Genomic DNA, 15,331 nt, shown 5'->3' with positions numbered 1-15,331 from the left:
ACATCACGTCAATGTGAAAAATCTAAATTCCTGCACACGTCACCACAAAATAAAATCACGATTTAGGAGCTCCAGGAAAATGTGCGTCTTTGTTAGCAAAAGCGTCCTAAACGACACGAATGGCTACAAATTGTGAACGAAATACTAAATAATATCATTACAGGGTCTTATTACGGATACGTTGAAAGAATCGAAAGGCATCGGTAATTTTAAGTAGCACCAAACACAAAGAAAAGGTGAATGTGGATTTAAACTAGAAGTAAGCTTGTAAGTATAGCGCTGATAAGAAAAAAGAAAGACATCTTTACAAATGCTTGTGAAAATGTGTTTTTTATGGAAATGGTGAATTTGGAGAATAATTATCTGCTTGGGTCAAGTACCTGAATTTGTGATAAATGAAGTGGAGAAAATGTCAGTGAAATGTTTTGTGTAGCCTGGAATACACACAGTATTACTTCAGGACTTAATGGTGCCAGATTGCCTGGAGAGATTGCAGAAGAACTTCATAATAGTTAAGTGGCTGTAAAGTGTGCCGCTGTCCAAATCCTAGGAATGTACAGTTTCAAACATTTATCAATGGAGCAATCCCTGTTACTAAAATTATAATTATTAGAACTTATTGTATGTGTTTTTGTTACTCTAGATTGTTTTAAATGATAAACAAAGACACTCGGTTTACAAAATGTAAAAAGCTACATGTGTGAGCATAATTGATACAAATTATTCAGCCTTTAAATGTGAGTGGCTAATGCCTCACAGCCCTAGGGTCCTTGGTTTGAACCACAGCCATGGGCATGGTGTGTGGAGTTTGTACATTCTCCCTGTTTTTGTCTGAGGCTTCTGTTTCCCACTTTTCTCCCACATCCAAAAGAAGGGCGTTAGTCTGATCTACAAGCCTAAGCTGACCCTGATTGTGAAGCTGATTGCATGCATGCCTGTGCCTCTGTGATGCAGTGGGTCTCAAGGCGTGATCCATGGACCACTGATGGTCCTTGAGCATGTACCAGGTGGTCCATGAGGTCACATGAAATGGCTCTAAAGAGCACTCTGTCTGACTTTCTTGCACATGATAACTTCTTTTACTTCACTACTTCTTCCCACTCCGATCTTGTACCCCAAGCAAGCATGGTACATGAATTAGTTTGCAACATAGGAAGAGACTGTGAAATACCAGTTTAACATAGTTCTGCTTGTTCTGGTTTTTTTTTTGGTTTTTTTTTTGCTTGTTTGTTTTCTTTCTTAGCACCCTTTATAAGGGTGTAACACTGGGAAGGCATCTAAATTTAGGAGACGCCTTCTAATAACCAGCCATGTGTAGGCCTACTAACTCAGTATTTGAGTTTGTGCAAAAACCCTTGTGCTTTGCACCTTGGGTTTTTGCAGTATTTTTCACATGAGTACATGTAGAATAAAATAATGTGATAATTGTAATCCACAAAACTTATGACAATAAGTGGCCATCAGCCATTAATGGTCCTCCATATCTTTGACTTTGACAAAATGGTCCTTGGTCTGCAAAACTTCCAGAAATGCTTCATTTTAATTTAATTCTTATACTCTGTATATTCAATTTATTATCATAACTGTTCATGGTGACTCTAAAATCTGTACTAACCCCTACTCTCTCTTCTGTTTCTTTTCCCGGTTTTCTGTGGTGGTGATCTGCGCCACCACCACCTAATCAAAGCACCATGATGTTCCTACATTGATGGATTAAAAGCCAGAAGTCTACATGACCACCATCATCTAGTCCTTCCATGAGAACCCTAAATACAAAGAGGACTGTTTCATGTATGTTAGGTAGAATGCCCAGAGGGGGCTGGGTGGTCTCATGGTCTGGAACCTCTGCAGATTTAACTTTTTTTCTCTCCAACCATCTGGAGTTTTTTTTTTTGTTTGTTTTTTCTGTCCTCCCTGGCCATCGGACCTTACTCTTATTCTATGTTAATTAATGTTGTCTTATTTTAATTCTTACTTTGTCTTTTTTTCTCTTTTCTTCATCATGTAAAGCACTTTGAGCGACATTATTTGTATGAAAATGTGCTATATAAATAAATGTTGTTGTTGTTGTTGGTGATGGACTAGCTCCCAGTGTTGCCAACCTTCATGACTATAGGCTCTTTTAAACAAGTTTGGTAATTAATGTATGGATGGATGGCTCTTTAAATGTACACAGTACACCATCACAAGGATATTTACAGTACAAACAAGTACATTCTTAAACGAATAGACCCACGACTGTGACCAAATAAAACATTATTAACAGACTTTGGAAGAAGACTGGGAAGAGTGTCTGCAACAAAGAGTAAAATATAGTGTCACAGAAGAAGCTTCAATGCTGCAAAGTGTGACATTTTAGAGAGTTAAGAGCAGTCTGAAAAATGAAAAGTGATAACATCCATCCATCCATCGTCTAACCCACTGAATCCGAACACAGGGTCACAGGGGTCTGCTGGAGCCAATCCCAGCCAACACAGGGCACAAGGCAGGAACCAATCCCGGGCAGGGTGCCAACCCACTGCAGAAAGTGATAACATGTTGGGAGTAAATTTAACCTTAATTACTAACCTGCCCCCCCTTTCAAACTTGCTTTTAAAAGAAAATAGTAAAGTGCATTATGCTAATTAATCCAGTCAAACAAACATAGACCTCTGTGTCCTGTACTTGTAATTCATACATAAATTTAAGTCTTGCAAAAATTATTCAATGAAATCGCATGCTAGATTTATATCTTGCTGTTTATTTATAAACATGCCTTATTGTTATTTGCTATAAATCAAAATGACATACTCGAAAGCTGAGCAATAGTGTCAGCTGAAATGTTGTAGCAGTGTATATAACAAGGAATTTCTACCTGAAAACACACAAATGTCATTGAATTACAGTAAAATACTAAAAGCTCTACAAGAAGACGTTTGCCACAATTCCTCCTCTGGCCCGACAAAAATCAACAAAAAAGGAATAAATGGCTGCAGTTTGTACTGATACAGGTGTTGTAACCAGTTATTCATTTGAAAATACCATAAAGTATTGCAAAGGTCTTAACTCATTAATAAATTCAATAAGAATTTTAGAGGTTGTTTTAATTAGGGTTAGATTTTGATTAAATATCTAACTGTATTCTCTGCAAAAATATACAATGATATAGAAATCAATCAAACGGCAACTATTCCACATGACTCAATACGTACTGTAGATGTTAGACAGCAGAGGAAGGTCATCATCAGTAAGGTGTGTATGAAAGCGTGACTTGCACCAAGTTTCATTCCTGTAATGTTTTTATTACATTCCCTATTGAGTTGTTGCATATTCTTTATGTTCTATGTATCAAACTCTCAACCTTGCTTTACAACACTCAGAAATGATACTGCGATTAATGAAGCCTCATCAGCAGGCCTAAGGAGAGGAGCACATTGAAGAGATGTTGACAAAAAAACAGGCTGCATTACAATCTAGCCCTAATAATGGGCATTCAGCAACCAGGGACTATCTTGGAGGCTGGGTATCCTGGTGTGTAAGTCTCATCATTGAGACGCACTGAGTCAAGGGTGCAAGCTATGGGCTTCTAGAATGGTACTTGATTAAGGAGAGCTGGGATCCTCAGTCTTGCTGGTCCATTGATGCTTTGGTGCCTGGCTAAGCAGTGAATGTTCAGTTATTCCAACTCAACCACTTTAGTGTTGTCTCCTTCACTAAGCAGGAAGTGCCACTTCACATCAACCTTACTTCCCTCTGTGATCAGTGCTACCTGTAACTGCTGTTACACATCAACAACAACAACAACAACAACATTTATCTATATAGCACATTTTCATACAAAAAGTAGCTCAAAGTGCTTTACATAATGAAGAATAGAAAAATAAAATACACAGTAATAAAATAAAATAAGTCAACATTAATTAACATAGAATAAGAGTAAGGTCCAATGGCCAGGGTGGACAGAAAAAACAAAAAAAAAACTCCAGATGGCTGGAGAAAAAAATAAAATCTGTAGGGATTCCAGACCATTAGACTGCCCAGTCTCCTCTGCACATCAAGCACAAGCTGGCACACTGACTGTTGAAAAGGCAAGAGAAGTTGTTTGTTGTCCTGATTTTCTCCAATCTTGGCTATATATGTATTTTGTACATCTTATCTGTAATGAGACTTCATCTCCGAGGATTACTACAAATAAAAAAGGACCCGGAGAGGACATGATCCTGACTCAAGGTGAAAAACAGATACGATCACAACCAGAATTACTATAGAGCCAGCAACCAAAGCAAAAGTACGGAATGAGAATCAGATGTCAGAATCCAAAAATAATTTTCAAACAAATGAATGGAACTTAATGCTATGCCTACTTTGTATGAAGGAAGTAACTACCGTTAATCTTATTGCATCATGTCAAGTGATGGCGATGGTTATGTGATGTGATTCCTGTGTTTCATACAGCAGGAGAGGAAAGAGTTTGGGAGAATACACTGATACAGAATATTGCTGTATCCACCACATGATGAACCGCCTCAGGATCCCAAATTAGGACCCAAGTACAGCAGTGCAACCTGTGACGCCTCAGTAACACACTAGTTTGAATGGAATGGATCAGTGTGAGGATTTTTACAGTGGCTGGAGTGCCAACCTGCCACCCTCCACCGAGTTTTCCTTGTAAGTTGGAGGACCTGCTTGCAGGGCTGGATGCAGGTTAACATCATACCCAGGATGGAGAAATTGCAGGTTATGGGCCTTGCTCAAGGGCTCAACAAAATGGAATCACTTCTGGCATTTGTAGAATTCAAACCAGCAAAGCTTCCGATTGTTGGCTCAGATACCTAGTCTCAGAGCGGCCATTTTGCCCATACAATCAGTCATATACAGTGAGAATAAAAAAATAAACTTTGCAAAATCAAATTTAAATGGTGAAAAAGATCTTAAATGGATTTTCAAATGTAAGAAAAAAATGAAAAACCCCAAATAGATTTAATATAATGTACAATTGTGACACTATCCAACTAAAACAATTCAAGACAAAACCAGCTGCAACTGCAGTTAAACCATAACTCTGGAAAGGATTCTTACATTTGATGGTGGTAAAGTCATCCATCTCTTGAGCCTGCTTTTTCCCATTTTAGGATTGCAAGGATCTTGAGCTTATTCTGGTTATATTGAATGCCAAGAAGGAGAAGACCTGTTTTCAGTAAGAAGACAGTCAGTTGTAGAGCTGTGGCTGTCTTTTTATTTTCTAATATTAAAAATAATCAGTCTTACTGTACTCTATAGATCCCTCCATGTGAACAGTAAGGTCTATACTTGTAATGCAAAATAAGAGCCTTCACCAACATCGTAGCCCTGAAAAAATAAAAAAAATAAAAAGGATCAAACATACAGTTAGGTCCATAAATATATGGACAGAGACAACTTTTTTCTACTTTTGGTTCTGTACATTACCACAATGAATTTTAAATGAAACAACTCAGATGCAGTTGAAGTGCAGACTTTCAGCTTTAATGAAGTGGGTTGAACAAAAAGATTGCATAAAAATGTAAGGGAACTAAAATATTTTTTTAAACACAATCCCTTTATTTCAGGGGCTCAAAAGTAATTGGACAAATTAAATAACTGGAAATAAAATGTTCATTTTTAATCGTTGGTTGAAAACCCTTTGCTGGCAATGACAGCCTGAAGTCTTGAACTCATGGACATCACCAGATGCTGGGTTTCCTCCTTTTTAATGCTCTGCCAGGCCTTTACTGCAGCGGCTTTCAGTTGCTGTTTGTTTGTGGGCCTTTCTGTCCGAAGTTTAGTCTTCAACAAGTGAAATCCATGCTCAGTTGGGTTAAGATCAGGTGACTGACATGGCCATTCAAGAATTTTCCACTTCTTTGCTTTAATAAACTCCTGGGTTGCTTTGGCTGTATGTTTTGGGTCATTGTCCATCTGTATCATGAAACACCGCCCAATCAATTTGACTGCATTTAGCTGGATTTGAGCAGACAGTATGTCTCTGAACACCTCAGAATTCATTCGGCTGCTTCTGTCCTGTGTCACATCATCAATAAACACTAGTGTCCCAGTGCCACTGGCAGCCATGCACACCCAAGCCATCACACTGCCTCCAACGTGTTTTACAGATGATGTGGTATGCTTTGGATAATGAGCTGTTCCACACCTACTCCATACTTTTTTTCTTGCCATCTTTCTGGTAGAGGTTGATCTTGGTTTCATCTGTCCAAAGAATGTTTTTCCAGAACTGTACTGGCTTTTTTAGATGTTCTTTAGCAAAGTCCAATCTAGCCTTTCTATACTTGAGGCTTATGAGTGGCTTGCACCTTGCAGTGCACCCTCTGTATTTACTTTCATGCAGTCTTCTCTTTATGGTAGACTTGGATATCGATACACCGACCCCCTGGAGAGTGTTGTTCACTTGGTTGGCTGTTGTGAAGGGGTTTCTCTTCACCATGGAAATGATTCTGCGATCATCCACCACTGTTGTCTTCCGTGGACGTCCAGGTCTTTTTGCGTTGCTGAGTTCACCAGTGCTGGCTTTCTTTCCCAGGATGTACCAAACTGTAGATTTTGCCACTCGTAATATTGTAGCAGTTTCTTGGATGGGTTTTTTCTGTTTTTCGCAGCTTAAGGATGGCTTCTTTCACCTGCATGGAGAGCTCCTTTGACCGCATGTTGTCTGTTCACAGCAAAATCTTCCACATGCAAGCACCACACCTCAAATCAACTCCAGGCCTTTTATCTGCTTAATTGATAATGACATAACGACGGACTTGACCACACCTGCCCATGAAATAGCCTTTGAGTCAATTGTCCAATTACTTTTGAGCCCCTGAAATGAAGGGATTGTGTTAAAAAAATACTTTAGTTGCCTCACATTTTATGCAATCTTTTTGTTCAACCCACTGAATTAAAGCTGAAAGTCTGCACTTCAACTGCATCTGAGTTGTTTCATTTAAAATTCATTGTGGTAATGTACAGAACCAAAATTAGAAAAAAGTTGTCTGTGTCCAAATATTAATGGACCTAACTATATGTATAATACCATAGGAAACATAAGTAGGCTCATCCTTACAGAATTTTTTTAAAAAGTCTCTGATTCGTAGTGTACTCGACAGTGATAACAATTTATTGAATTCTGACATTTTCCCCATATAACTTAAAAACTGAAGTAGTTAAACACTTCATAAGAAGAACATGATTAACTGGACTATCTTACCTCATATCTGTATTTTTTTTGACAAGACTCTAGAAAAAAATTTTTTTTTGACATTTGCATGATAATTTGAGTAAAATGATATTCTGAGTAGGTTTCCATCAGGTCTTAGATCAAATCACAGTGCACAAACAGCTTAGGTTAAAGCTTAAGACTCAATGTGAATACAACTAATATTTCAGTTTTAGTTCTACTGGACCTGATGCTCAAGATAATTCAAGCTAATAAACAGGGCAGGCTCAGTTATGGGACGCACCCTGCACACCCTGGAAGTAGCAGCAAAGGGGAGAATGAAGACAAAACTAAGTGCCATTATGAACAATTCTGCACATTCTCCCTTTGACACACTAACACTGGGAACTTTCACCCAAAGAATCATTGAGCAGAAGTGTGTCAAGAAACACTACGGGGGCTCCTTTATAGCAACAGTAATACGTTTGCATACTGCCACACTGGGACTGGGACTGCCAAGTCAGAAGTTTTTTTTATTTCTAGTTTTCTTGCTTTATAGTCATCTCTATCTGTCTACTATTAAGCACTTTAATATACTTACATGTATCAAAATGTGCTATTTAAATAAATGTTTTCGAGGAAACTGGAAATGCAGGAAAGCGACACACATGTAGTATGCATAATTACCAGGCATTGATTCAAGCCCACTCGATTGGTTACAAGTTTTTGTTACCAAAGACCACACATGCACATTCTCTTTTATTTAGTAGAAGGAGATGAAAACACTGTTAATGTATTTTCCGATTCACAACATTTAACAGTGATCAGTAAAAACACTTGCTGTTATAACTAAACATGCATTGAATATTAACTACATATGTTCTTGTGAGAATGGACGTAAGAGAAACTCCTTATTTACTGTACATGGTGACCAGTGAGGGATACACAATAAGCAAAGACTTATGTTCATTAATGAAACCTGATATGTGGTCTGTAGTTTTCTTATTAAAGAAAGGCAACTACCATTTAAAACAGCAAACACGCTTCTCACACTAAATAGACTGGAAAGCATTTAAATAGATTGCCTACCATACAAGTCCACATAAAGTCAAGAAGGGATGATTGCATTTGATAGAGTAGGGATTATGTTCTCTTAGGCTATGTCTACACTACTACATTTTCATTTGAAAACACAGACATTAGTTGCTTTCCATGGCAAATGTTGTGCTGCTTACCTATATCTATCTAAACTGCATTTTATATCATTTGAATACTTCATTCTAGAGCAGAAGACAAATAATTTACTGGTCGCTACCCCTTGAAGAATTTTTGTACCAATGCGCCCATGCCCATTGTAGGTGAATGACACCTATATTTTCAGTCATTTTAGTGATTCTTTCATAATTGGTGATGTGGACAGAAATAATTTTCTCTTAAAAATTCTGTTTTTAAACAAAAAACATAGTAATGTGAATGTAGCCTCAGTTAACATACTGGAAACTAGGAGTAAAAGAAACTCCCTGGAATTGTCTGTTTGGGCCAAGCTTTGTCACATGCACAGAGATAGTAGTAGAAACTCTAAAGCATTCCAGTTGTTAATCACAAGCTCTCAACTTTGTTCAGAACTTTGACTACATATACTGTATTTTTATACACACGGTGGCCACTCTGTTAGGTACAACTGGATAGGACCCAACATTACTTAGGAATTTTGATCCATGCTGACTTTAACATTTGCTACAGAAACCTTTGGCCATATGTTCTTGCTGCAGACCTAACATTCCCCATCATTTAGAAGGTTCTCTGTTGGTCTCATCTGTTACGGGAGATGGATATCTGAAGTGGAATTCTATTAGCATTGGTGATATTTTTTCTCTCTTTTGTTATCATCCCGAGGTATCCTGCATTTACTCAACCCGAGAAGGCTCAATTACAGTTTATACAAGGATATATAATTATGACTGGCAGAAAAAGGGTTCAGAAAGAAACAGAAAAGGCAGCTAAAGCTTCATCCACGCCTAGACAGGCATCAAGTCCAAGCTCAAGGTACGGCCTTTCAGAGATTGACCTAGAACTGATAGGCGAAAGCACAGATTTCTTGGGACCTAACACAACTGCATTGTCTCCAGTCGAGAGCGAAAGTGGGAGAGATTGTACAAGCGAATCTGGCCAGGATAGCACATCGATTCTAAAAGATTCACTGAAGGTCTTGCCTTTCGCATTGCCAGCTACTCCTCGCAAGCCAGAAACATCGACTCCAACTGGGCTTGCCACTTCATCAGCTGAGTGTGGAGAAGACTGAAACGATCTGTCCGAGCTGAAGGTAATGATTGCCACAATGCTCACTGCCCAAGACATAAAGGAGCTTAAAAATGACTTAAAGAAAGATATAAAGGAAGAAATAAATGATATAAGGAAGAAAATAAAGGACTTTCATAAGAAAAAGCGAGAAGCTGCTTCAGTGTTTTATCTTGGTAGAGTAATAAATATATATATTGCTCTACTTTCCCCCATTGTATTATTAATATGTAGCCTTAGAATGCCTAATCTCACAGCCTTACCACTGTATATAAGGTATTATTGTTTATAACTTAACCCCACCTTCCCTTCTATATCTATAACCTCAGGCAATTAGATATAGTAAAAAGACAAGCAGGAGTTAAGTTACACATAAAATAATGTATTACTGATAATATTCATAAATAATAACAAAATGCAAAGTACATTTGAATATTGGCAACCATACAACCTGATAAAATGGTGATGTGTAACTCAGGTGGCACACAGACTTGTAGTTACTTAAAATGTCTCTAGTTAAGGCATCGTTGTTGCTCAGCTTTCAGCCACATGTCTGTTCAATATGACTGCTGAGCTGTGCTCTTCATTGTGTTTTCTTTATCATCACAGGTTAGCAAGAGAGATGCTTCTTCATCATATGTTGGTTAGAGAGAGAGGATGTGGTTAAGCAAGCAAATTTATAGGTTTTCTGTCCAACTCCCTGCAGCCAATAGGATATCATGGTACTTGAAGGCCTCTGAGACAAGCCAATTCCAAACAGCCATACCTCAGACCAATAGGTGAAATAGAACATCTTATCTCCTGCCCCCCCAAGACCATATATTAAGCTAACCTGGCTTTGTGTGGGGGATGAGAGAAAAGATTTTAGCAAAGAAATACTCATCAAATTGATTTAAGACACATGCCCCAAATCCTGTCGTAAAATTACAAGGAAAAGTCGTAAACTGGGAGGGGTTGGGCAAACAAGAATGCCTCTCACCAAAGTAACACTAATTTACATTGCTTCGCCTAGATTACAAATAAAGACATACAAAACATTCATGAAATTATATGCAAAATCTCACATCACAACATTTAGGATATTAATGACCAAGAAAAACATTTAAATAATTGCTTTGAGGCATTCTTTAAAGGTATGCTAGAAAAAATTGTGAAACAAGTTAAGGAAAATGCATCTAAGTTTGAGAATAACTTAGAGCACTTGGCACTCAGTTGGAAGACATTAAGCAAACGTTCATGACGCGTATTGAAACAGCTGAACAACTGGCATCTACCACTGACGGAAAAGCAACGGCTGCAAATTCTGCAAAGCATTCGGAGATGGACTAGTTGCACTGGAAGATGGATGCAGAAGAATTGTGAGAATCGTGAAAGTCCAAACCCAGTGAAATACGTAGCTGAACTATTCTCTAAAATAATTTGAGAGGACTTCAAATCAGACACCGAGATAGCAGCAGCTTACTAGGACTCCCACAGTGTGTTTTGAAAAATTACAATTTAAATTACATATGCTGTTACTCATCAGACAGAAATATGAGATTATATTTGAAAATAACCACATTCGTATTTTCCCTGATTTCTCACCCTCAACAGCTGCTAAATGTGCCATATTTTACAACATTATACAGACTCTTGTATCTTGCCAAACTGAAAGTGGATATTCAAGGCAAGCTCTACATTTTTACTTCTACAGAGGAAGCAGAAAAAGAGGTAAAAAAAACTGATCCTGGCATGGCAAAGATCTTATCGGGTGTTTGATTTGCTTGCAATGATACTGGGACCATAATTATACATCCTATTTACTTCTCAGCCACTTTTTGTTTATGTCTTATGTTTTAATCACAATTATATGTGTATATGTATGTATATATGTATGTATGTTTGTATATTTATGTGTACTTTTTTTTTTTTAGGAGTCTGTTTAACATCATACTGTTGGTTTATTGTATTAGAGCTTATTATACTTATCCAGGGTCACTGTTTAACATCATTCTCTGTTTTTACTCTCTCAAGGTTATTCAAGATTATATTTTATGCTTATAGTATTTGGACTGCATTGACAATAGATATTTCTATTTTAATCCTTATACACCACTGCTGGGGGGCTTGTTTTGTTTTGGATGTGCTCTGTCTCTAAGTATGTCAGAGGACTGAGACTTTGTGAAGTGGGGTCTAACCTCATGTGTACAGGCAAAATGGCGGGGCTGTGGGACTGGGGAAGGGAGAGAAAAAGAGATAACTGTTTCTAATCTATCCTTTTAATCATCATAATTTTAAGTGCCAACGTAACATTAGGCTTCATGGTAATAACTCCTGGGAAAATTGGAAATTAAGGTCAAAGCTGTCTTGTCTTAAGTTAAGACTACAAATTGACAACAAAAGTTCAGAAGCAATATCTTCATTACCAAACAGTTAACTTTGTGAGCCGGAATGTTATAAAGGGCTGAATTACGAATTAAAGAGAAAGAAAGTATTCTCTCACCTAACAGGTCTAAATGCCAAAATAGTATTTTTACAGGAGACCCACTTATTAAGCAATGATCATTTTCAGCTTCCCAGAGACTGGACTGACCAAATATTCTATTCCAGCTTTACAAAGAAAACTAAAAGTGTGGAAATTCTTATACATAGAACAATCTCATTTGTAGTAACAGATGTAGTATCTGACCCTGAAGGGAGATACAGTATGTGATTGTCATGGGTAATTTATTTAACTGTAAAAATGGGATTTGTTCCTGCTTTGTGACCTGTGTTGGCTAGGATTGGCTCCAGCAGACCCCTGTGACCCTGTGTTAGTATATAGTGGGTTGGACAACGACTGACTGACTGACTGATTTTGATAAATATCTACACACCCAATGTGGATGATGGGAATTCATCCAAAACATATTTGCATCCATTCCCAATGTGAACACTCATAAAATTATAATGGCTGGGGACTTTAATTGTGTTTTGAATCCAGACCTAGATAGGTCTCCTGCCTCAGAGGCGATGATGTCTAATACTGCAAAAACAATCACACAGTTTGTAACTGATCACAACTTATCAGACCCTTGGAGATTTCTAAACCCAAACTTAAGAGCATATTCCTCCTACTCACCAGTGCATCATTGCTACTCAAGAATTGATTATTTTTTTATAGATAACAATTTCTTGCCTACGATTACATTTTGTAAGTACGACACTATTGTTATCTCCGACCACGTCCCTTTGATCATGGAGCTAGAATCACTATACCCCACATACTTATCTCGCAGATGGTGTCTTAACACACTTTTATTAGCAGACAAGAATTTACAGAATTTATATCCAAGCAAATCAGTTTTTGATTGAGACAAATACATCCTCAGAGGTTTCTGTAGGAATACTCTGGAGAAACTCTGAAGGCCTTCTCAAGTGGCCAGATTATCTCATATTTTACCCACAAAAATAAATTGGAAACCAAGAAGGTATCAGAGCTAATCAGTGAAAATACCAGAATAGATCAAGAACATGCCAGGTGTCCAAATAAGGCACTTCATAGGAAAAGACAGGCTCTGCATTCAGAACTCAACCTCTTGATAATTAAAGAAACAGAACAACTCATTTTAAAAGCAAGACATCATTACTATGAACAGAGAAAAAGCTAATAAGATTTTAGCTCAACAAATCCACAAGCAGGAAGTTCACAATGCAATCCCAGCAATTACAACACAGACGGAGACAAAATCAAAATCATCTTTTATTTATGCATGAGAACCACCTTTTTCCACCCTTTCAAATGTACGCACTTTTTAATATCTGGAAAACATTCAGGATTAAATAACTTAGAGATCTGTACATAGAAAACATCTTTGCATCCTACGAACAATTACATTCCAAATTTAACTTTCCAGCAACATATTTTTTCACTGCCTCCAAATAACAAACTCTCCTAAACAAAATCTGCCTAATTTTTCTTACCCCCCATCAACCTCTATTCCAGAAAAAATATTAAGCAGTTTTATATCAATAAATATATATATTATATATTTTTATATATATTTATATTAAAAACATTTTAAAGTTCCACCCTTTCAAAGATCCCAGAGTACAGTGGGAAAAGGATCTCTCATTCAACATTTCAGAAAAGGAGTGGAAGGTCTGCGGTGGGCTGGCGCCCTGCCTGGGGTTTGTTTCCTGCCTTGTGCCCTCTGCTGGCTGGGATTGGCTCCAGCAGACCCCCGTGACCCTGTAGTTTGGATATTGAGGGTTGGATAATGGATGGATGGAAGGATGGAGTGGAAGGTAGAAATGCACAGAATTCACTCGAGCTCCAAATGTGCAAAGCATACAATTATTCAACTTAAAATTATATATCGAGTGCATCTGTCTCATTTAAAATTGTCCAAAATATTTCCAGGGCAAGATCAAAACCTGAGAACGTTGAAATCAGGTTCCAGCCTCATTGGGCCACATGTTTTGGGCCTGCACCAAATGAATTATTAGCCTTGGTTTCACAATCCCTCTTAACCCATTAACAGCTGTGTTTGGTGTATTTTCAGATGGGCTTAAAGTGGAGAAGAACAAACAAACTGTAATTACCTTTACTTCACTATTAGCACGTAGACTTGTCTTGCTCAACTGGAAGAATCTTAACTCTATTAAGTCAGTGGATAACTAATGTTATATATTATCTAAAATTGGAAAAAATAAAATTCTCACTTAGAGGATCTGTACAAAACTTTTTCAAAACTTGGCAGGATCTAATCAATAACATTTTAGAATAAGCATTTAAATTAAGGAAGTGGATTCTCTCCCCTCTTTTTTATTCTATTTGCTTTGATTTATTTATTTAGATATTTTTACTATTATTAAAGTTTTACTTTGCTGGCTTACCCCTCTTTCACAGGTTGGAGTTGATTTGTTTCAGACCTAGTTTTGTTAAACTTGACTTGCTTGTATGGAATGTTATTTGATTTTAATAAAATTAATAAAAATGTAAAAAAAAGAAGGTTCCCTGTTGGATGCGGACCTGTTGACTATTGTGGTGGATGGCTGGAGACCCTACCCAGCCGGGACGCCGGGAAGGACCAGGAGAAAGACCATACCTTCCCCAGGCACCCGCCCTGGGTCACCCGGGGCCATAGGAGCACAACTTGGGAGCTCAACCATGTTGGAGCCTGTGCCCACCACCAGGGGGCACCCGGAAGATGGCTATAGAGTCTTGGATTGTAGTGTCGCTACTCGATCTGCGGTGCCTACCCGATTTGCGCGCGCATGCACATGCATGCGCAGAACTTTACTTTTACGACCCTACCCGATCTGTGTTTTTTTTACTTTGCGACATGAGTCCCCATCCTATTTGTCTCGCGCATGCGCTCTCTGCTTAATTAAAATTCATTTCATGACGCTGCCCGATTTCTTCTGCGCATGTCAAATGTTTTATGACACATGTCACTGGTCAGATTTGACTTGTACTTGCAAGTCATTTTTGTGTTGTCGTTTATCTCTGTCTGTAAGTGGACTTGTTACTGGAAAAGATGGCAACTTTTGAATTTTATGACGTCTTGGAAGATGTGTCGCCTGAAAAATTTAACTCCAGTCGAATGAAGAGGGAGCGAAATGAAATGCGACGTGTGTCTGTGAACTTTATAATGGACATGTACAGCTTTTTGTAAGTACATCATTTTTAGTTAAACCACTTTGTAATCTCGTGGTTTAATCGTAAAAATCACAGCATTTTCCGTGTTTGGGTTAATGGATTAATAGATGTGTCATTTATTTCATAACACCCTATTAGCATTTGGTGGTGTGTTTCTTTTAACATTTGTCCACGTTTTTTATCTTAAAGAGCGAACGGCATGCTTATAATTAGGCAAAACAATGTAATTGAGGTGTCGATTTAGGAATAGAATTAGG

Source organism: Polypterus senegalus, chromosome 14 (genome assembly GCF_016835505.1).
Source record: "Polypterus senegalus isolate Bchr_013 chromosome 14, ASM1683550v1, whole genome shotgun sequence".
Taxonomy (NCBI): domain Eukaryota; kingdom Metazoa; phylum Chordata; class Cladistia; order Polypteriformes; family Polypteridae; genus Polypterus; species Polypterus senegalus.
The sequence above is the reverse complement of the archived record's forward strand: the minus strand, read 5'-3'. Positions refer to the sequence as shown.